The following is a 23,784-nucleotide window of genomic DNA, read 5'->3' as shown; positions in this document are numbered from 1 at the left end:
CATAAGCAAGCACTCGAAGAAGAGATTAACAGATTAGAAAACATACCATATAGTGAATGAGCTCTTTCAGTCTGTCTATTTATCTTAACAAAGAGAAAGTTAAGGGGTGACATCATCACAGTTTGTAAATATCTATTGTGACAAAGCTCTTTCTCTACCTCAGTGGGTCCAGCACTTACTTCTAGCAGTAGCTCAGGGAACTGCTTCACCCCTTAGTGTTTTTCCACCCTCTACTTGTGGGGGAGGGTAATACATCCTCTCTAAGATGGCCACTCTCTGCTGGATCCCAGTCTAATCTCTGGTTCTCAGAGGCTCTTGTCCCTTTGCTGGGGCTCTTGCCCCTCCAGTGAATGGCTGGTATGGATGAGGGGGGGCCGGTCCCACCCTCAACTCCAGGCCCCAACCCAGAGACCCTACGAATAGCAGCCTCATGCTGTGGCTTCAGGAAAGCTGCTAGCTTCCCTGGATTACTTCCCCGTGCCCCTTGACTTAATGTCTGGACCCTGCTCCGACAGGGGCCCTTCCTGGCCTCCTTGCCAGGGGAGGCTCTTGACCTCTGACAGCCCCACTGGGCGTGGCAGTACTCAACCAAATATCCAGTTCTATCTTCCCCATCTGGCAAGGTCTTTTCCCTCAAGCCTGAGAGAGGTCTTTTGCCCTTTTTGGGCAGGGTTTCTCCCTCCCCCATATTTGTACCTGCAGGGTTGTCTTCTGCCAGCATTCTGCTCCTTCTCCTAAACTCTTCTGGTTTCTGACAGTGTCTTGCCTGCTCACACACTCTCTGGTAGCTCATCTCACACTCACAATTCCACCCACACCCTTTCTCTGGAGGAGAAGCTTTTAACAAATCCTGCCTGGGGCCTTGATTGGCTCCAGCTGTATTAATTAACCTGGAGTAACCCCTGCTCAGCTAACAAGGGAAATGGGACTTGCTGAGCCTGGGGCTGATATATTGGCCTTCTAGCACTCTCCAATAGCCATCTAGTCTGACCCTGTCACACTATATGGGGAAGAAATATTTAACAATGGGCTCTTCAGTCTAGCAGAGAACACAATCCAATGGCTGGAAATTCAAGCTAGATAAATTCAAAGTGGAAATAAGGTGTAATTTTTTTTACAGTGAGAGTAATTAACCAGTGAAACAATTTACCAAGGGTCATGGTTGATTCTCTTTTACTAACCATTATTAATCAAGATTGGATGTTATAAAAGGTATGCTCTAGGAATTATTTTGGGGAGGTTCTATGGCCTGTGTGATATAGGAGGTGAGACTAAATTAAATGACCACAATGGTCCCTTCTGGCACTGGAATCTGTGAATAAGGGTACAACCCTTCTTTTTATTCCTTTGTACATCACCTTTAAGAACTGTCATAAAATGACTGTGTCAAACATATAAAATGTTATTCTAAATGTAGGGGGATTAAGCTCCTGCAAAAATTTTACTTAGTTTAAGTGTATTGTAAAACAGGGATGTCTGTCCCTTTCAGGGTCACAAAGTCTGGGGCCAGCCAGCTAGCTCTGTTCTGCAGCCGTGCCCTGTTAAGAACTGGTTGGGGCTTGGTAGTTTGCAAGAGGTCAGGTGTTTGCCTGATGAGCACGTGATTCCTATAAAGGCTGAAAGTGCTCAGTTAAGGAAGGAAAGCTACAGGAAGCAAGTTGGCGCCTGTGGTGGGCCCTGGAGCAGGAAAACTACCAGGCAGATGGTCGGTATAACTGGGAAAGAGCTGCCAGGAACAGGGAGATTCTAGCAATTAAACCTCTGGGTGAGGGGAAAAGACCTGGTTTAGCTTCTGTATTTGTTGCACTACTTATTTTCAGTGCACTGCTGAAGATTGCCATCAATAAATGAAGTCCTGAGAAAGAAAGCAAGATCCAGACTATGAGCATGGTGTGAATCCCTCCTGGGCTGGGGAAACAGGCCAGCAGCTCCACAGGTACACACTCAATGGGAATTTGGGGGCAAAAATTTTTTTTCTGTCATAATCAAGTTTCTATAAAACTTACAACTAAAAAAATCAAGAGTATCAATATTGTTTAACAAAAAGCTCAAAGAAACGAGTTTTTAAGCAACTAGACATTTTCATACAGTATTTGAAATGCCAACCCTTCAACACTAAAAATTAATGCTGCTCGGGAAATTTTCACAGAAATGCTTTTTTGCTTGGAAAAAGCCGCTTTGTTGAAACTAAAACTTTTCACAGAAGCATATGAGTTTGACAAAACTTTTTCCGGGAGATTTTCTCAGGTCCAGGATAGAAGTTGGGTGGAGGGAAGGGAGTAGAATAGCCAATAACTAATGTTAAGATTTCATCACAGTTATTTTTAGTAAAAGTCACAGACAGATCATGGGCAATACACAAAGATTCAGGAAGCCCGTGACCTGACTGTGACCTTTACTAAAAATGACACAATGTCAGCTGGGAGTTGCCAAGGTGGGAAGAGGGGGCACAGCGGCTGGGAGGGACAGGCACTTGTTCCGGGTCCCCCCTCTGTGGCTTGGGGCTGAGGGGTCCCCCCGCTACCCACTACACCTGGGGATAGCAGGGTTCCTCAGTTGTGGCTGTGAGAACCTGCAGTGGAGGGACCCCAGAGTTTGGAGCCACTGCAGGCAGCAGAGGGACCCTGGAGCGCCAAGGCTGCCTGCGCTGCTGGGGATCCCTTCCGCTTGATCTAGCCTGCAGTGACTCAGAGTTGGGGGGTCCCTGCCGCAGCTGAGAGCTGCTGCTCCCCTTCTCCCTTTCCCCCAGCTCCGAGACCCTCACCTCCTGTAGCGGCTGAGAGCTCTGGTCACCACAGCCCCCAGAAGCCTGAAAGGATAATTTCACGGAGGTCTCTGAAAGTCATGGAATCCGTAACTTCCTTGACCTCCATGACAAAATCTTATCCTTACCAATAGCCCAGTGTTTAAGTTAGGGCACTCACCTAGGATGTGGGAAACTCAGCTTCAAGTTCCTGCTCTGACTGATTCATCTGCACTAACCATTGGGCTACTGGCTATTTTAGGGTGGGTCAATCATTTTTCACAAAACATTTCAAAAGGTCTCACGTTCATCCCAATGCAGAACAAGTCTAAATATCTAAACCTCAAAATTTTTGACAAAACAGAATTCCTGTTTTCAGACAAACCTACTAAGAATGTGAAAGTGAAACTAACTCCATTGTTTTTTCAAGTCCAAGCAAAGAAAAAAAAGAAGCAATAGGAGCTTCATTATTGGAAAAAATTGATTTTTAAAAAGAGTTTCACTTTTAAAAAATTACTACCATAGGTACTCAAATTAGGGATTCTGAACAAGTCCAAGGCATCTGCAACCACCTTCTCTTTATGGTTAGATAGAAAGAGGATCTTGAAACTTTTTTCTGTAGTAACACAGGATCATGTTATGGAACAGAATGAGAACTAAATAGTTATGACATTAGTAACATAGGAAAATAAGTATTCCTTTAACATTCTTCTGTGAAGATATACTACGATAACCCCTGCCACAGGCTACTCATGGCTTTTCTTACTGTTGCTGAACAAAACAGATCTGATTACAATCCAGAGAGCTTAAAGTTAAACGCAGCATCTTTTGTGAACTGCAAAAGGAGTAACTCAACTGTTTCACCTGACACTTTCACTGAACCTAATGAGTGTTGCCTGTTTCTGCAAATAGAACTAATTAATAGCCAATCACTTAGCTCATCAAATACAACATTAAATTTGAATACGGGGTCAGCAGCAGTCAAAACAGTCTTGCCTTACTCATCTTACATCCTCTAAATATAAACAGAGACACTTGACCAGGCAATGTGAGACATGAACCAGTCTGCAGCAATATGGCTGCAATCTGTGTAATGAAAGGGTCTAACTTACATATGACACCCATAGAGACAAGGAGGATGAGGTAATATCTTTTATTGGACCAACTGCTGTTGGTGAGGGAGAGTATGTCTACTGTGCAATAAGACATCAACAGGTAGCCCATGCCAGATGACCTGGCACGTGGATCTTGAGCTGCAGGATTGTTTAACTGAGGTGCAGATGCCCTGGGATCGTCCCACCTCTCAGGATCCTAGAGCCTCAGTTCCAGCCTGAAGAAGCCTGCTCACTGACCTAAAGAAGAGCTCTGTCTAGCTCAAAAACTTGTCTCTCTCACCAACAGAAGTTGGTCCAATAAAAATTTACCTCACCCACCTTGTGTCCTCATTTTAATTTGCAAGGCCTTTCAGGATACTCACTAATTCAACGGTAAGGGGAAGCACTAGAAATTCATATTCCAACTCTGTCTTCTGAACTACTGGAGCAGAATCAGTCAGGGTACATAAGGTTTCAAGGAACTTATTTGCCAATTAACTAAATGTTTGTTATTTAAGCCTGTTACAGATAAGTGTTTACTGTTCCTCTGAAGAACATCTTAACTTGAATGTCCCATCAGAAAAGATATTCTATTTGCAAGAATCTCACCTCTGCTTTCACAAAGAAACAAAAATTTGCCAGGAAACACAGAAAACAGACTTTTTTGTTGGTTAGTATTTTCAAAATGGTCTACATTCCAACCTTTATTTCATTAACTTATTGGTGAAGCTTGTAGAACTTCTATTACTGGAGACTAAATAACAGCTTCAACCTTTATTAAAGCAGATTCCTAATATATCCTTCTAAAAGAATTTCTGTAGGATAACAGCATCACTTTCTTCCATCCTAACTTTACAATCTTGTCTGCCTCAATTTCCTTTACAATTACAGGGAATAAGCTATAAAGGAAGTTCAGAGCTGGGTAGACTTCAGGTACAAACCATCTAACTAATAAAACCCTATCAAGGTCTTCAATTATTCTGTTATAGATTCATAATGTCTATTTATTCATTTCAGACATCTATAAAATGTGCCAAGTTCCTTCAACCCCCCAAGTATACTAGGCATTTCCGATTAAAAGGATTTACTCAAGAAAGTAAATGTAAACAAATTAAATGGATACTTAAGATCCAAAATTAAGCCCATCTTAAAGTAGTGAGCTGGTCCATCTTCCAAAAGTGGTGGTTCTCGATTTCTGTTGCTGGCCTCCCTGTTTACAATAGATTGGAAGGTGGGAGTCCTCTCCCCGTATTTCTTCAAGTCATATCTGGCACAGTTAACTTATCTTTACTTTTTTTCTGTACGGTACCTTCCTTCACTTTGTGTCTCTCCTTTTTCCTCCATCTCATTTTGTTTCCTCTCATATTTGTATTAATTTGAGCTTTTTCTTATTTTTGCTCCTTTGTGTAATATGGCCAGTGACACATGCAGTTACAGCTAAGTTGAATTCTGTGAAAGCATATACAAAATCTGAGCTAGTGAACTGCTTCCTGACCCTTTAGAGCATATATATTAACTGTTCCTGTGGCTAACTATGTTGGGCACTGCTTTGCTGCATGACAAGAAGGCAAATTTCAAGGATCTACCTACTGCTATATTTAAAGCAAAATGTTTGCCATAATGGAGCATTGGAGGGGAAACATGGCCATGCAGGTCTCCACCCCTTACTGGCCTTCACCTCCTCTACTCATGTCCTTCCTGGACTAGACTGGCACTTCCCCAGTATGGGAAACAACAATGTAAGGTATTTTTATAAGATGCCTATCAACCTGATGTCTAAGTATCAAATGAAATAATAACGATGCCAACTACGCTAAGTAAGTTGTGTTGGCTAGTAGTCTATACGGAACATGCAGGTTTTAAAACAGATATATAGTCTTTGCCAAATGGCAAAAACAATATTTAAATAAATGCAATTTTAAACCTATAAAAGGGACTGAATGGAAAACAAAATTTAAAATGATAAACAGTATTTAAAGTATTTTTAAATTAAAGTTTGAAATCTTTAGAGAGAGTCTCAGAAGCAGTTTATTAAAGTGAGGAATATGAGTGGGACCCACTTCTTAGTCCAATTAAGTATAAAATAAAATTTCTCTTTTCAGAAAGATTGTCAAAGTTCATATCCATATCTGAATTTTACAAAACATCTCAAATATCTCTTCTTGATACTCAGGAACTCATTCATTTAATCAAAACAATGCTACATTTATCATCACAACTGTAGTTTTCTAATGCTTAACTACACTAGTCATCACTCGAATAACATAGACTAGATGAAGACTGTAAAACAAGGAGGAATAAAGTAAGAGTCTGAATAATCTATAAATGTGCCCAATGTCACAACATTTCAGAACTGCCAAAGTGTGAAGTACAAAATAGAAAAACTGATTACTATGGGAAATTAATGCTAATAATGACAACTATGGTCGGGGATCCCAGGGCTTCCTAGGTTCACTGCTCTGGGGCTCCCCACCAGGTGGGCTGACCTGGAGTTGGGACTCCATTCCCTTTTGTAGGGTGTTTTGAAACTTTTTGTTTTCATTCCAAATCAGAACAAAACCAAATTTCAAAATATCAAAATCATCTGCAAAATGGAATAACATTTCTCTGCCCAGCTCTGATTCAAATGTTTTTGGAGTGTGTATCATGAAATGATATAGGGAACAAACATACCTAGCGCTCCCTTGATTTTTATATTCAGGTGTATAATTTTTTCATTTCTGTAAGAATTGAATAGTAAGAATCAGTGTTAAAATGGCACATTTGTACTAGGTATTTTTAGGAGGATATTTAGAGTGAGAGCTAAATAGTGACAGCCTCAGACAGTCTGCCTGGTGGGCTGCAAGGACCCAGGCAGATGACATGGCAGGAAACAAGGCAGGTTTCCAACAGAATCATGCCTGGGCGTCAACAAAGGTTCAGAAAACTCAAACCATTCTACAAGCCATTTCAATTTAGACAAACTTCCTTCGGAATTTTTCCAACCAGCTCTAATCTGAAGCAGCATTCTGCTAGCAATGTTATATTTTTCCAGCATATAACAGCAATTTTATGACAGCAGCAACATTCATGACCAACCCAACAAGTATTTTTACAGGGTCAAAAATCTCTTGCTCGTCTTGTGTGCTGCTGAACCCCTTCTGCTCCCATCATGGCCTTGTCATGACACAGAAGTAAGATTGGCAAGTGACTACAGGCTGTAAGTAGCAGGACAACATAAGAGAGAAGGGCAGCAAGGTCACGTGTGGTAGAGAAATACCCTACCATTACATCTGAAAATGACAGTCACACTCCTTTTGAAATGAAGAAGATATGGGCTGTAAACTTAAGGAAACAGTGAAGAAAAGAAAGGCAGAAATCAAGAATCCATTGTACATATCAAAAGTGAAATTTTCATTGAAGGCCCGATTAAAAAGTACATTAATTTGTATGTAAAAGTGTTATTAGTAAGTCATAAAACAGCCATTCCTGCATGAAATCCACATTTAAGGGCAAAAAAATCATTCTGGCTCAAATTTGTGAGCTGATGTCTAACCAGTAACTGAATCCTGATCTGACCTGTTGAAACTAGATAACAGCTTTATAATCCCTTGACTTTACTCCACTCTTTTTTGTATGTGTGCGAGTTCTTAATATTTTTATATTAAATCCTTTTCCACCTTGCTTTCTCTGGGCTAGAGGAAGTGGGGGCCACCAACACCAGCCACCCAAAAGAAACCAAGTCTAGATCAAACTAACAGATTTTTTGCCAGTCTTCCATGGCACTAGTGCTGCCTTGTTTGCAATACCACATGCCTAGCATCAGATGATGATGTGTAGACGTGTGAATAAGTAGTATTTAAACTCCCCTTTCACATGAACTAAAATGGAGATCAATAGCTACCAGCAAATACCATGGCTTCTTCTGGAACCATAGAAACCTCTGCCAAAACCCGACTGCTTGGATTTCCACATTCCCTGTGGCAGCTCTTTCCTTATAGTGACACCGCCAGGGATGACCCTAGACCAAATAGCAACCCAAGAGAGGAGCATCTTTTGCACTCCCACCCACCATTTGTTAATTTTTTTAATACCTTATTTTGTATGCATTTGTAACCCATTTCATGACTTTATTGCACAATTTACATGCATGATTGATCCCTGTCATACAAGATAATAAATTTGCATGCTAGGATCTGTAAATCTGTATTTATTCATGCCATATATAAGCAAATACAAAAATTATTTCCTCTAAGCATATAGAAACTTTTAAATTTTAACTTTTAAATTAATGTACTAACATCAAGAAATTGAACTGTGCACCAACATTGGGTAGACCAGTATTAAATAGTGTTACAGTAGGTGACGGCCTTAGGATGTTAAACCTAATCATTTAGTTCAAAAGTTGCTTTTCTTGCCATTGCCCTTGTGAACTGAAGCACAGCATCAGAGAGATCCAAGGACTGGCCAATGGCATTTTCAAGCGATAAAATAGCAAGCAATGTCAGTCTTTTGTCAGCCGTTGTTGATCAAAGATATGTTTTAATGAACCTGGGCTTCGAAAAGTTGTACTCACCACTCGCGACTGTGACTGGCAGCAGAAGCAGAATCCTCAAAGCTATCCACCATTAGGAAAAGTGTCCTTCAGCTCTGCATTATGAATGAATTGGAGAACTTGGAGTGAAGAGTGCTTCCTGTTTGACAGATATTGTCCAATTCGACATAGAGGTCTTTATCATTGACATTCAAACATTTCCCATGTATCAGGATCTGATGAACGTCCATACAATTGTTCAAGAGTGTTTTCCTGTCTGCTGGCAGCTTACTAAGGTCACACAAAAAACTCAAGGTCTTTTCACGGTGCTTCATTTTTCTGAACCTTTCTTTGATGGATACTCTAGCAGTGTCAATGGAGTGAGCAAAAATACTCCCTCTTGAATTTTTCTTCTGAACTTCCCATCACCCCATCTCTACCCTTGTAACCAAACTGTCTCTTCTTCCGATTAATACAAGTTTAGTTGAAGACAGGTTCAACTCCTACGTTTTCTGCCATTTCTTTGGCAGCAGTGATGGCATCTTCAAATTCATGGTCTCTGTAGGTCACAATGAAATCAAGGCAGCTTCTCATAAAAGTAATAGTGGTCGCGATGTCCATCGACTGAGTTTGTAATGCTTTGCTTACATTTACTTGGAACAAGATATCGTGCCAAACCACAAACGAGACCAGAAATTTGAAGTCCGTGATCTGTTTTGCCAGGCTTTGTGACTCGTGTCAGATACTGGCCTCAACTTTACTCAACTGCACCAGTTCCATCAGGAGTCAGAAGCCTCAGTCACTTGGTACCTCACTGGCCTTACACTGTCAATACAGCTTTCCCAGTGAGGATCATCTACCTGATGGTTGATGCTGAAAACAAGATGTATATCCTCTGCAGTACTCCAAAGTGTGGTACTGAATCTAAAGACAACGATGCTGCACCTGACACAACCAGGTTGAGGGAATGGCAACCACAAGGAACGAAGAAAACTCTTGGATTCAGCATAAGGATCCTTGCCTAACAACAAAAATAGCATCCCAAGCCCGGTGCCCCCCCAAGCCCGGCACCCCAGGCGGGTCACTGGGTCACCTGTCCCTGAAACCTGCCCTGCACCACCCACTAACACGAAGGAGGTCCAGAGGTTGGTTGCTTAATGGTTACAAAAACTGGTAATTAACTTATTTTCTGTTTTTGATATATACTAACTAAAGTTTCCTGCAGAGATATCTGAAATCTGTTCAATTTTGCTATGTAAATGTTAGGTGCTGCTATTCAAGCTCTCTAATTGATCTGAGGGTCCAGTATAATCCAAATAGCACTTCTTTTGAATTAATTTCAAGACTTAATTTAAAACAGACTGGCTTGTATTACTGTAATTAAGATTCTACATAGGGAGAAAAAAAAAGGTTGACCTTGTGGTTAAGGTACAAAACCAGAAGTCTGAAGACCTAAGACCTAATCACAGCTCTGCCTCAGACTTCACGCATCATGTTAAATAAATCACTTAATCTCTCTATTGTTGAGTTTTCCTCTCTGTAAAATTGGGTTAATATTTATCACTCATGGCTCTTGTGAGGCTACATTTCATTTATGTTTCTAAAGCACTTTGAGAACTTCCTATGAAGCGTGCTTTAGAAATGGAAGTATAATATCAAGCTCAAGCTTGTTAATTTTTGTCTGTGCTAACATACATGGGTAAAAGAAACAGATTCAAGACAAAACATTAATATACAGCAGCAATCTTATATTTGATTAAGAATGGGATTGACAAATTCACTCCCCTGGCACAATGGAACTATCTACATAAGGTAAAGCTTGTCTGTACAAGAGATAAAGTTTTCTTGGGGACTGGACCAAGACTGTAGAATGAACTCCCACAGAAACTAAGGATCATCACACATTTCACCACCTTCTGCTGTAAGTGCAAGAAGTATTTCTTTGATTGTGCATTCCCTAACAAACTAACAGCAACATATATATGTACTAATTTTATTTTTTTAATTCCAAAACAAAACAATCCTCTACACATATTTCTCCCCCTTGGGAGAGAATGGGAGAACAAAAATGTGACAAATCTTAGTCAAGTTGCTTAATGCACTATTGGAAGGTGTGCAGATAGCTATACAGAATAAAACAGAACAGATGTTTCTTTTAACCTCTGTGTAACTTATTTACTATCAGTAAATCCCATACTACGCAGGCATGTTCCTCTATTTGAGTCCTCTTACAGTCATGCACTTCCTCAGCTAGAAATAAAAGCAGTATTATGATTTAAGTTGTACTTTTACTGGAGGGTTAAGAGGCATGAATATCCCTTCATTATATAACAATGATTTTTCAGGATCTTTTTGCAATGCAGCCAGCAGATGATTTTTTTTCTCTAGTTTGATGACAGGATTATTCTAAATTGAGGACTGTGGGGGTGTGAAGACACTGAATCTTCAAGTTTGAGAGAGAGGAAGAAGGAGCCAAGATTTTCTGATACAGGCTATTGTATTTAAATAAATTTTTAATGAACTTTTGCAGTGTGTTTTGATAACAACCAATTTGGCGAAGACTGCTTTCAGATGCTTGCTCTATGAAAACTCATCCAGGAGTTTCCTTTTTCTTTTAAGGAACATAGAGTTTTATTTTATAGTGACAAATTATGGTATATTTTATATTGCTTGGACCCTAGGTTCCTCGGGGCAGGGACTGTCTTACTTGGTGTTCTGCAGAGCACTAGGAACACTTTAGGTGCTCCAAAAGCAAATACGAAAACAGAATTTCTTCCATTATTAATGTTACTATTTAAGCTCCATCCCAAATATTAGACTACCCTCCCTCACAAACACTACCACCAAGAAGTGCTGAGCACCCGTTGCATCTCCCCATACATTCAAAGTTTTCAACCATCACACATCAAATTCCGACTACAGAACTCAGCCCCAAATTCTTTTGCCCTAATTTAATTGTGATTTAAACACCAATACCAAATAATCATTTATCATTCCCTCATAGATTTTTCTGTAGCTGATATCACTACCCTATTAAGCACTTAGAAAATGTCTTTATATCACTGTCTCAATTTACATTCCTATCACCTTTGAACCTCCAGTTCAATCAGAAATACAAATTCTAATAAACTCACAAAAACCAACAGCACCACCCCAATCTGACTGACCAACCAACCAAACCTTTTCTTCTATGGTTAGGGATCACAGATCTCCACCCACAACATCAAACACGAGAGGAGACTCTATTAACTCTGAGGGCAAGAATGGTCTTCATAAAAGTTTCCAGGCCCTTTCCTCCATCATGAGAAGAACAGAACATTTTCTTACCGATACTTTCCTTTCTGCTAGCAGCATCTCCCATAATTCTAGGCATCTCTGCTGCTCTCCTCTCCCTGCAGCTCACAGAAGTGGATCAGATTTTGGAGTCACATGGTCTGGCCATATCCCCTCTGCTCCTTGCTGCCAGATGAGCGATTCCTAAACTGTAAAACTTACATAACATCAACAAATATTCCAGAGATAATGAAAAAACTATGCACATTAGACCAGGAAGACCATCATCTAGTAACAATTCCACTTAAAATCTGACCCTTGACTCATGGCTCATCCACAGTGGGCAGAACTGTGGTAGATGCTGCTAGCAGAAAGAAAATTATCAGTAAGAATTTTCCATTCTGTAGCCCAGCGTCTCTCACAATTCTGGTTGTCTGGGAAGTAGGGAGCAGTGAACAAATGTAAGGAGAGTTATGATACAGTTTGTTAGGGAAGAAGTACCCCCTCCACTTTTTGTGAGCTCACTCAAAAGTCTGTTATTTCTAGGCCACTGCCTGCAGGAGGCCTTTCTGACAAAGGACTTCTCTGCAGAAGATAGAACAGTGGTTCCCAAACTTTTCTTTGTCGTGGCACGCCTTGATACCTTTAATTATTTTGAGGCACACTACCATATAGTCTCCAAATGAACTCATGAATATTCTTGAGCCAATTCAGAACTCAAGCAGTTTTTCAAAAAATTCCATTGCACACCTGCTCAGGCCTGACGGTACACCATTGTGCCATGGCACACCAGTTGGGAAACACTGAGATAGAAGGGTCCACCTTGTAGTACCTAATGAAGATCTTAGCTGTAAAAAATGGCAGCTTTGCAAGTTTCTGAAGTAGATGCATTTGCTTGTTCCACCCAGGATCTCACAGAGCATGACTTGATCCCTTTGGGGACAGGAGCCCCTGATGACTTGTAGGCTTCCACAACACAGTCTAATCCATCAAGCAATGAAGAACTTGGAAGCTCTGAGTTTATGGCATTTCAGGTGGAATGACACAAATAGGGAGCCCTATTTTCTTGTGGATTCTGTACACCTGAGATAGATTTTTCAACTCTTCTGACCTCAAAGGAGTGCCATACCTTTTCAGCTGGTTGTTGTGGTTTTGGACAGAACAAAGGAGGCATAACCTATTGGGAAGCTGGAATAAGGAATTTACCTTAGAAAGAAAGGAGTCTGGTGTCATCACCTCATCCTTGTGAAACACGCCGTAAGACTCCGCAGCTGCCAGCTCTGACACTCGCCTGGCAGATGTGACAGCTACTAAGAAGCAAGTCTAAATAAATAGAATGCCAACACAAAAGTCAAAGGTTCAAACGGATGGCTTGACAAGAGCCCTCCAAACTAGTGGAAAGTCCCAATTTGGAAGAGTGACCTGACCAGCAGTCTGGCAAATCAGACTGCTAGAAGAAATACGTCTACATAGACTGCCTGCCCGAGAAAAGACTGTTACTAACCTTCTATACCAGTTATTATTCGAGATGTGCCGTTCATGTCCATTCCATGCAAGGTGTGTGCATGGCCAGGTGCACAACTGTCGGAGGAGATCTTTTGCTTTAGTGGTATCCACAGGGCTGGCTCCGGCGCCACCTGGAGTGTCATGCTCATGCCACGGTATATGAGGTGCTGCTGGCCCTATGTTCCCTCAGTTCTTTCTTGCCATCAACTTTGACTGCTGGGAAGGGGGACAGGTCATGGAATGGACATGAGCAACGCATCTCAAAGAACAACAGTTATAGAAGATTTCTAACCATTTTTTCATCTTTGAGTGCTTGCTCATGTGCACTCCATGCTAGGTGACTCACAAGCAGTTTCCCTGGAGGTGGGCTCAGAGTTATGGCAGTGCTGTATGCAATACTGCCCTATCGAAACTGGCGTCATCTCGGGTATGCTGCGTGATGGCATAAAACGGGAAAGGAAAGTATGCACTGAAGACCACGTCGCTGCCCTGCAGATCTCTTGGACAGGCACTTGTGCCAAGAAGGCCTGTGCCCTAGTCGAGTGCGCTGTTACAGTCACTGGCAGAGGCACTTTTGCTTGTTGGTAACAGAATTTTATGCATGCAGTTATTCATGAGGAGATTCTCTGTGAGGAGACTGGAAGGCCATTCATCCTTTCTGCCACTGCTGTGAACGGCTGCGTTGACCTACAGAAGGCTTTAGTCCTTTCGATACAGAAGGCTAAGGCATGTCCGACATCTAGGGTGTGTAGTCTTTGCTCTTCATTGGATCTATGAGGCTTGGGGAAAAATACTGGCAAGAATGTGTCTTCGTTGATGTGAAACTGTGACACTACCTTCAGTAAGAAAGTTGGATGGGGTCGCAGCTGAACCGTATCTTTATAAAATACCGTGCCGAGGTGATTGTCACCAGGAAGGAAACTTTCCGTGAGAGGAGTAGTAGCGAGCAGGTTGCCAATGGTTCAAAGGGGGCCCCATAAGCCTCGAGAGGACTAGGTTCAGGTCCCACTGGGGGGGTGGGATCCTTGACTTCTGGATAAAGCCTTTCCAGGCCTTTCAAGAATCTGCCCATGATGCCATGGGCAAAAACTGATTTACCCTGGGTTGGGGAATGGAAATTGCTGCCATGTGCACTTTAATTGATGCTTAAGGTGCAGCAGATAGTTCAAGATTGACTGTATCAAGGCCTGGGATGGGGCAAAGTTCCGGTCTAGTGCCCAATTGGAAAACCTCTTCCATTTTGCTAAGTACATCGCCCCAGTGAAGGGTTTTGTGCCGCCCAACAGGATCTGTTGCACCTGTGCTGAGCAACCTTTTTTCGTCCGCATTCAACCATGCAGCATCCATGCTTTCAGGTGAAGGGACAACAAGTTGGGGTGTAACAAGGGGCCATGGTCCTGAGATAGCAGGTCTGGCCACAGAGGTAGTTCCAGTGGGGTCATTGTTGAGAGTTCCAACAGCGTGCCAAACCAGTACCGCATCAGGCAGGACCGAGGCAACAAAGATGACCTTTGCCCTGCCTGATCATCAATAAGACTCTGTGGACCAATGGTATTGGAGGGAAGGCATACATCAGCACCCTTTCCCATGGAAGCAGGAAGGCATCCGACAGGGAGCCTCTGGCGAGACCTTGGATGGAGCAGAACAGGTAGCATTTCCTGTTCTGTCTGGACGCAAATAGGTTCACTTGGGGAGTCCCCACATCTGGAAGATCATACTGGCTACCTCTGGGTGGAGAGGCCACTCGTGGCCCACTCAGCTGAGGCGATCTGCCAGCGCATTCCTGGCGCCTGTGAGATGTTATGCTACGACATGGCTGGTGTTCTGGATGCAGAAATTCCAGAGATGGGTGGCTTCCTGACACAGAGGTGACGATCGGGCCCACCCTGTCTGTTTATGTAGTACATCGCGGCCAGTGTTGTCTATCAGAATCCGAACTACCCTGCCCTCCAGATAGGGAAGGAATGTGAGACAAGCTAGCCTGATCACTCTGAGCTCCCTGATATTTACGTGGATGGCATGGTCTTCATGCGACCAAAGACCTTGTGCACTGAGGTCATTGAAGTGCTACCTCTCATCCCAGCTCTGAGGCATTAGAAATTAGTATAACTGTGGGGGAGAACCCTGCAAATTGGACCCCTTGCAGCACGAAACTGAGGTTCATCCACCACGTGAGGGACGACTGGACCGATTGCGGAACTGTAACCACGTGATCTAGCTTGTGCCTTCTGGGCCTGAAGACTGAAACTAACCAAGTCTGCAGGGGATGCAGACGAAGATGGGCGTGTTGAACTATGTATGTACATGCTGCCATATGGCCCAACAGTCTGAGGCAGGAACAGGCAGTCATGCCCGCATGGGACTGAATGTCCATAAACAGGCTTGACATCATCTGGAACCTGGACTCTGGGAAGAAAGCTCTGGCTTGTGTAGAGTCAAGAGTCTATGCATTCAACTGGAGACAGAGTTGACTTTTTTTCATTCACCAGCAGACCTACATGCTGGCAGGCAGATCTTACTAGATTGAGGCTGTGTTAGACTTGAGCCCACGATCTGATTTTGATGAGTGGGTCGTCCAGTTAAGGGCAAATTTTCACCACACAGTGCCATACGTGTGCGGCCACAACTACCATACATTTTGTGAAGACTCTTGGGGTGGAAGAAAGGCCAAAGGGTAATGCTGTAAATTAATGGTGGCCACTGCTTACCATGAAGTGCAGGAATCTCCTGTTGTCTTGGAAGATTGAAATGTGAAAGTATGAGTCCTTCAGATCAAAAGTGGCATAGTAGTCCCCTGGATCCCATGACAAGATGATAGCAGCTATGGAGACCATGTGAAACTTCAACTTCTTGAGGTATCTGTTGAGTAGATGCAGGTCCAGGATGGGTCTGAGACCCTCTTGATTTTGGGTATGAGAAAACAACAAGAGTGAAACCCTTTCCCCCTTCCATCTAGAGGAACTTTCTCTATTGCTCCTGCCCACAGGAGGGCTCACTCCTCCTGCACAAGGAGTTGCTTCTGAGAACGGATGAGGAGAAAAGGTGGGGACCAAAATGAACTGCAGGGTATAGCCCTCTGTGATAGTATTGAGGACCCAGCAATCCGATGTGATATGGGCCAGTGCTGGGAACAAAGAGAATAAATGATTCAGAAATAACCGGGGGGGGGGGGTGTCAGACTGGTATGTCGTCCTTGAGCGCACCCTCAAAATGCCTACTGCGAGCCCCTCTTGTGTTGTGCAGGGCTCGACTGAATGGACTGCTGCACCTCCTGCGATAGCTCAGATGATTGCAGCCACAAGCAAGGACACATGGACACTGCCGAAGCCATCGACCTTGCCACAGAATTAGCCGCTTCCAGTGCCATCTGGAGGGAGGCTCTGGCCACCATCTTGCCCTCCTCCAGGATAGACATGAACTCCTGCTTCACGTCCTTTGGCAGGGAGTCCTTAAATTTTGCCACCAAGTCCCAAATATTATAGCGTAATCAGAGGCTAGCCATGAAAAAAACTTTTCTCCCAAACAAGTCCAGTTTCTTGGCCTCCTTATTCTTGGACGTCAAATTTGCCTGTCCCTGTCTGTCCCATTCATTGACCGCAGCCACTACTAGAGATCCTGGCAGAGGGTGGGAGAACAGGTACTCATATCCCTTGGCCGGGACATAATATTTTTTCTTTGCTCTCTTGGAGATGGGTGGGAAAGAGGAGGGTGTCTGCCATAGAACTTGACTACCTTTAGTACCCCCTCATAGACCAGCAGAGCAATCTTAGTCCGGGCTGCTGTGGCCAGAATGTTGAACAGACTGTCCGAGGGCTCTGCCAGCTCCTCTTCCTCCAGCCTTAAGTTAAACGTCACCCTTTTGAGGAGCTCCTGGTGGGCTCTAAAATTGTCTGCTGGTAATGGCAGGATGGGATCCATGATGGCCTTATCCAGTAATAAGGATGATGATGGTACTGCTGGTGGGGGGACATGGATTCCCCTTCTTCCTGGGGGACTTCCCTGTCCAAATCTTGATGCTTGGTGCCAGAATCAGAGATTGAGTCTGGTTCACACACCAGGTCAGTCAGTGCCATTGACAGTTTCCCTGATGCAGTCACTGAGGGATGGAAAGAATAAGGACCAAGGGTCATCGGGATCCCTCACGGGTTCCAGTATGGCCATTGGTCAGCCATTGTCCTTGAGGCCAGGCTCCCATCAACGGCCCTCCACTCAATGCTGGCCCCCTCATTAATTTATGTCCTCAAGGCTGAGTGCTGGGCTCTTCTTTTGAATCCAAAGAGAACCCCTCTCCTCTTGAGGACCATGGAGGTGCTGATCGAGGCTCCTCCTGGTGGCTGCAATGTGGCACTGGGGAGCAGTACCAAGGGGAGGGCGACCTCCAGTAAGATTCCTCTGAGCAGCGCCACATCAGAGGGGAGTAGCATTTGGATGGAGTGTCCAGCCGTGACATGGGCTACGCAGTACCGGAGACCGGAGCCTAATAGCTTCATGCCTTCGGTGAATGGTGCCGTGGTGGTGATCGACGCTGAGACAACAGTGACCACCAATATGGCCTCGGTGACCCTCCCCCTTTTATCAGGGTTTGGACTCGTGATAGGGATTGGAGACGAGATGGCAGAGAGTTGTACTGCGGAGCCAGAAATCACGGCTTCAGTGTTACGGATCGGTGCCTGAAATAAGAGCAGCGCTGATTGGCAACCCACTGCGGAGGACCCATGGCTGGCTTGCCCATAGAAATGGGAACGTGTATGGGCTCTGGTGCGGTAGGCAGCACAGGGAGGGCCATTAAGTCTCTGGCCGCTTGGAAAGCTTCAGGGATCGATGGCACTGTTAGGCAGAGGTGCCCCCTTCTGCTCCCCGGAGTTGGGGGAGGCTCCCTCAGAGGGCTCATGGCCCTCAGCAGAGAGATCGGCTTGGACCGCTCTTGGGAGAGCAATTTGCCAGATGTAGATCCTTTACTTGGCTCAGTCTTCTTGTCCCTCTTCAGTGCAGGGAAACGGCCCCGCTGTTTCTTCTGCCACATCCTCGGCCCTGGTGATGGTGAACAGTGACACAAAGCATCCAGTGCCAGTAGGAGCGCTCCACATTGAAGTTGAGGTACTCAGTGCTGAATCTGAGTGAGCAGTTCCAAGGCCGGTTTCAGTGCCGCCTCCCTTAGTAGGGCTTTCAAATGAATGTCCCTGTCTTTTTGTGTCCATGGCCTGAAGCCCTTACAGATCTTACACTTGTCTGGGAGATACACATGAGGGACACTTCAGACGCTGATCATGTGGGTCACTGAGATGGAAGGGCTTATGGCAAGTGGTACACGGTTTAAAGCCCAGGGAACAGGGCATGCCCCGTCGCCAGGCTAATGTCCTGAAGGGAGACAACTATTCTAAGTACAACTAACTAATTTTTGAGAACTATATACAACTGACTACAATTATACAAAAGAAAACCACTAGGCACTTACAAACGCAAGAGAAGAGCCATTCCAACAACAATCAATGGCAGAAAGAAGGAACTGAGGGGACGTAGGGCCAGTGGCACCTCATATACCATGGCATGAGCATGGCATTCTAGGGGGCACTAGAGCCAGCCCTATGGATACCACTAAGGCAAAAGTCTCCGACAGCCGTGTAACGTAGGCGCGCACACACCTAGCATGGAATGTACATGAACAAGCACTCAAAGAAGAACCCAGTGATACTGCGAATAGCATACTACTAAAAGCAGACACCTGACATGCAATGGTACCAGACTGAAAACCTCTGTCTTTTTGGAGAAAGTCCAGAATGGTTAGAATTCCGGGATTTCTGGGATTTGCACTGTGCTCTTGGCAACAGAAATTGAATCTGGACCAGAGAGAGAAGCATGCTTTTAGTGTCAATATTCTCCTGCATAAAAGCAATGTCTTCATGACTCTGGAGGACAGACCAAGACCTTGTAGTCTACTGTCTCAATAGCCAGGCTATTAGCTGCAGCCATTTTAGGTTCAGATAAAGAAGATGAACTTGCAAGAGGATGTTTTGTCTCCACAGAAGCTGGAGTGAGGAGTCCAGTTTCAGCTCTGAGAAAAAAGGTCTTGGCTAATGAGAAGTTATCAGTATTATTGTTACCTGTTCTCGTTTTGTTTTCTGGATGATTTTCTCAATAGTGGAAAGGGTGAAAACATGTAAAGTACACCCTCTGGCCAACTGAGCGATAAGGCAACTGTCCCCATGGATCTGGGATCTGCCTCCCTTGTGTAGTATTTTGGCCTCTTTGTGCTCATATGATTCGCAAACAGGTTGATTGAAAGGAGGCTGCACGTTTGAACAATAAGATGGAAAACCTCCTGATTCAGGTGCCACTCGGAACTGTTGACCTTGGCCTGCTGTGCCAGTCTGCCTTTTGGTTCATGTCCCCTTTGATGTGGATCGCTCTGAATGAAAGGAGAAACAATTCCACCCACCTCATTATTTCCACTACTTCTGTGTGTAGTGCCAGACTCCTTGTTCCCCCTTGACTGCTAAAATATGCAACTACAGCCATATTGTTTGATTGAACTAAGATGTGGTTTCCCCTTAGGGTGGGCTGGAACTTTCATAGAGCCAGCTTGACCGATCTCAGCTCTAGGAGGTATATGTTGAGAGTCCTTTTCTCCTTGCTACAGAGGCCCTGGGCTGTTTGGGGCTCCAAGTGAGATCCGCAGACCTGGTTGCAAATACTAAAACATCTGGAAGGCAGACAGGTATGTCTTTGCAGACAGTATTATGGGTTGACCACCATTATAAAGAGTTGAACACCTATGTTGGAACCCATACCTGATCTTTCATGTGTTCCACAGATCGGTCCCACACTTTTCATATGAAGACTTGAAGACTTCTGGTGAGTGATTGTGCTCATGCAGTGATCCCTAAGCATGACACCAGGAATCATAGTAGCTGGAAGCATAGTTCTATGGTAGGCTTCCTGTGGCTCGGGAGCATGAAAATAAATCCCTGGATGAAACCAGAGAACTTTTCTTGGCACTGGTGATGAAGCTGTGCACCTGGAGCAGATTTAATGTCTGAGAGGTGGCCATGTGTGCTGATGACCATGATGGAGCTCTGATCAGGATGTCATTCAGGAAGCGGTACAGGTGAGTTCCCTGCAACCTGAGTCTGACTTTTATCACCACCAACATTTTTGTAAATACCCTGGAGCAAAGGACAAGCCAAATGGGAGTGTTCAATACTAATAATGTTTCTTTGAAGTAGAGCCTAAATCTGCATGATCTCTGTCCCTGAGGGCTTTAAGATTTCTAGACAGGAAAGAGATGCTCTTGTAAAGCAAGTAGCTATGAGGGACACTCAGAGGGTGGCATAGGAGGCTTCAAAGCCCTTTTAGAGAGTGGTCTCCCATCTGTTGATGGGGTCCTTAGGGCAGAACTCATCTAAGGGACTAACCCAGTGGTCCCCAAACTTTTTAAGTCGCACCCTCCCCCCAATATAATCTGCCCAGCGCACTACCCTCACCCCTGCCCTCCTGGGGCCGGGAGTTCAGAGCTACAGCCAGACCGCGGCCTGAGGCCAGGTCAGGATCTGGGGGAGGCACTGCAGCCAGGAGTTGGGAGCCAGGGCTGTGGCCGGGCACTGTTCCAGGCCTCGCCACACCCCCCGAAAGTTCCTCCATGCCCCCCTACAGTAGCACACCCCACAATCTGGGAATCACTGGACTAATATCTCTGGAGAGGGATGCTACAGGGGCTTCAACCTTTGGTATCTCAGCAATAGAGCCTGAGGTCGCTCTTGTTTGTGTACTTGCCTTTATCAGAGAAATTTACTCTTAGGCTCACTCACAGGAGCCTGCTTAGGTTTCAGAGTCAGAGAGCTCATCTTCCTCAGTGGAGAAGGAGGAAGAAGAGTCAGAGGATCCCTATTTCTTGGATTTTTTGTGCTTTTCCCTTCCCTCTTTATTTAGCCTTTTTAGATTTTTTAACCTTTTAACTCACTGTGGGAGCGTAGAACCTCTGCTGCAACCTTGGTAAAGCCTTCTGTCACTTGCCTTCGTTAGGGTCCTCTCGAGAGATTTATCTCAGAATCTTTCCCCACTGGGTCCCATTCCCCTAGGGAGGGTGAGTAGGGACTCATCAAAGCCCTCCTAGTCAGCCTGGGAGGGAGGAGGGCTGATAAGAAGCGCTGCCTCTTTCCCCAGGGTGCGCAGGACACACTTTAAGACTGGGTAGGAGGAATTGTGGCCCAGCATGCCTCCCCATTTTGTTCTGCATGGATTCCCTGGGATTTATTCCCTGAGCTGAGTGATCAGGGCTCTCCTCGTTTTTGGAGGCTCTCCCTGCTCTGCACTGGGGTCCCTGGTCCTGTTTTTTCCTGTTGGAGTCCCACTTGTCTGTCCAACTCTCAGCCCCAGGATCTAGTGGAGTTAAGGATAGAAGGCTGGGTGCAGACTAGGCATCACTTGCCATCTTAGGAGTCTAGGATGGCTGCCTCATATAGAGGCATATAGAACATTGCTTGGAAGTGACCCTGTGCTTTCATAACTGCTCTGTCATTCCTGTAAGAGGTGGAGGGGCCAGTACAGAGATACTGCAGCAGAGTCTCAGGGAAGGTTAAACCCCCCCAACGGGTTAAGCAACACAGGAAGCAGGAGGAGGAAAGCCAAGGAGGGAGAACACTGCCAAAAAAACTGGGAAGAAAAGTTAAAATAGAAGGAGTAAGGATGGGAATAAAAGAAACAGCCACTGTCTGCTGTTGCAGAGGCACAGAAAACTGACAGCAAGCAGGAGCAGAGGGGGTGTGGCCAGACCTTGCAGCTCCAAAAGGTGATCTGCATCTGTGAGCTGCAGAGAGAGGAGGAGAGCAGCCCAGACATCCAGAATTGTAGGAGATACGGGGCTGCAGAGAAGGGAGGGGAGCCAAGAAAAGCAGTAGATGGTTTCACTGTGTCGTCATATATTTTTGAGTTGCTGAGTATCCAACATATATTTCTATATTTCTTTTAAAAAGTACATTAAGACTTTCCACAATTCCCTACCACTTCCTTTAATCTAACCATTGCAATGATTTCGGAAGTATATTTTTCTCTCTTCTACGAATCAAGGCTGCTATTTCTGTCACCTCTGTCTATAGTACACCTGAAACTTGTTCAGCACTCACCCTGGGACTGAGTTGGTGGGAAACAGTCAGCCTGTTCTGAGACTAATTTAGAAACATTCTTTGATCATTTGTCAGCAAACGCAACTGAACCATCTCCTTCCTGAAAGGCAGCAAACATCTTATCACACTGTGCACTCATCCAGCCATAACAAAACAGTTTAAATGCATTCCAAAACCCAGGTCTAATACACCAGTCAAGCAAAAACATCCAGACATAGTGAATTCTATAAACTATGCCACATAAACTGCTGCATTCTCAAAACACTGACCCAGGTGCAAGCTGTGTGTGCGTAGCTCATAAAAGAAGCCTCCAAAATAAGGTGGCACTGCCACCCTTAGGCACAACACCAGCATTACAACTTTCACTAATGTGATATCAATCAGAAAGTAAGTATACTAGAGAGGAAAATTAAGACAAATCATTTGAATTTTTGGATATATTTGTAAAAATATCCACATCAATACAGACCCAAAAATAAAATCCCACAGAACAAGAAAACCCTGCAATTCATACCAATTATTTTATTTTATTTAATAAAATACAATTATTAATGCTTAATTATGTAGTGACTAAATTTATGATGGTACTTTAGTGATTAGGAAAAGTGATTGTGAATCAGAACTCCGAGCCTCTATTCATGACTGCTATAGTACCTGTGCAAGACTACAAAAATCATTTAACTTCTGTAATGTACCTCATAATTTGTAGAACAGGGAAAACACTTTCCTATCTACCTAATTGTGAGAACTGATTGTTAAAAGTGCTTTAAGTTATTCATATGAAATAAGCTTCAGTTGTGCAAAGTGTCATTAACCTCTACATTACTAGAATGATGTAAAGCAGTGGTTCTCAACCTGCACCCCAATCAGCACACAGCTGCGGCCCATGTGACATCATCAGGGCCATACAGGTAGTATTGGATGCGACCCACATAACACATTGTGGGCTGCATATCTGGCCCACATTGGTAAATAGGTTGAGAACCACTAGTGTAAAGGAATATTATCAACTGGACATCCAGTTAACTTTAAAAAGGAATTTAAAATCAGGACAGGTTTAGTACTTCAAATGAGTCCCTCTGTCAGGGGGATCCAGCTGGAGCATTTCTGTTAATTACTGCAGCTCTTACAGCACAACATGGGGAGAGAGGTAATATCTTAAATAGACAGGTCCCAAGCCATTTAGAGCTTTGTAAGACATGGCCAACTCATTGAATTCTACTTGGAGACTAACTCACTGCTAGTGCAGATCCCAGATCTCAGCACTGGTGTCATGTGCTTTCAGTGGGATGCTCACTCAGTAAGTGAATTGCAGCATTCTGCACTCATTTCAGTTTCTGAATGGTTTTAGATGTAGCCCCACGAAAAGTGCATTACAATAATCTAATCATGAAGTGACAAAGGCATAATAGCAAGAAAATCTGTATCCAAAAAAAGTTTGCAACTGCCTGGCCAGGTGTAGTTGAAAATAATAAAAATATAAATATTTAATTTGAAAGAATCAAACCACAATTAATAAATAGATAAATAAATTAA

At 44.0% G+C, this 23,784-nt stretch overlaps 1 protein-coding gene across 3 annotated transcripts in view; it reads right to left on the bottom strand.

Annotated features, from left to right (window-relative positions):
* TTC7B (tetratricopeptide repeat domain 7B) overlaps nucleotides 1–23,784 on the bottom strand; it is a 277,659-nt gene that overhangs the window by 238,818 nt on the left and 15,057 nt on the right. The window lies entirely within an intron of this gene.

This window comes from Emydura macquarii, unplaced genomic scaffold, assembly GCF_026122565.2.
Source record: "Emydura macquarii macquarii isolate MOO-44397 ecotype Brisbane River unplaced genomic scaffold, CSIRO-AGI_Emac_v2 contig_1713, whole genome shotgun sequence".
Lineage (NCBI taxonomy): Eukaryota > Metazoa > Chordata > Testudines > Chelidae > Emydura > Emydura macquarii.
This window is presented reverse-complemented; position numbering and strand designations above follow the sequence as displayed.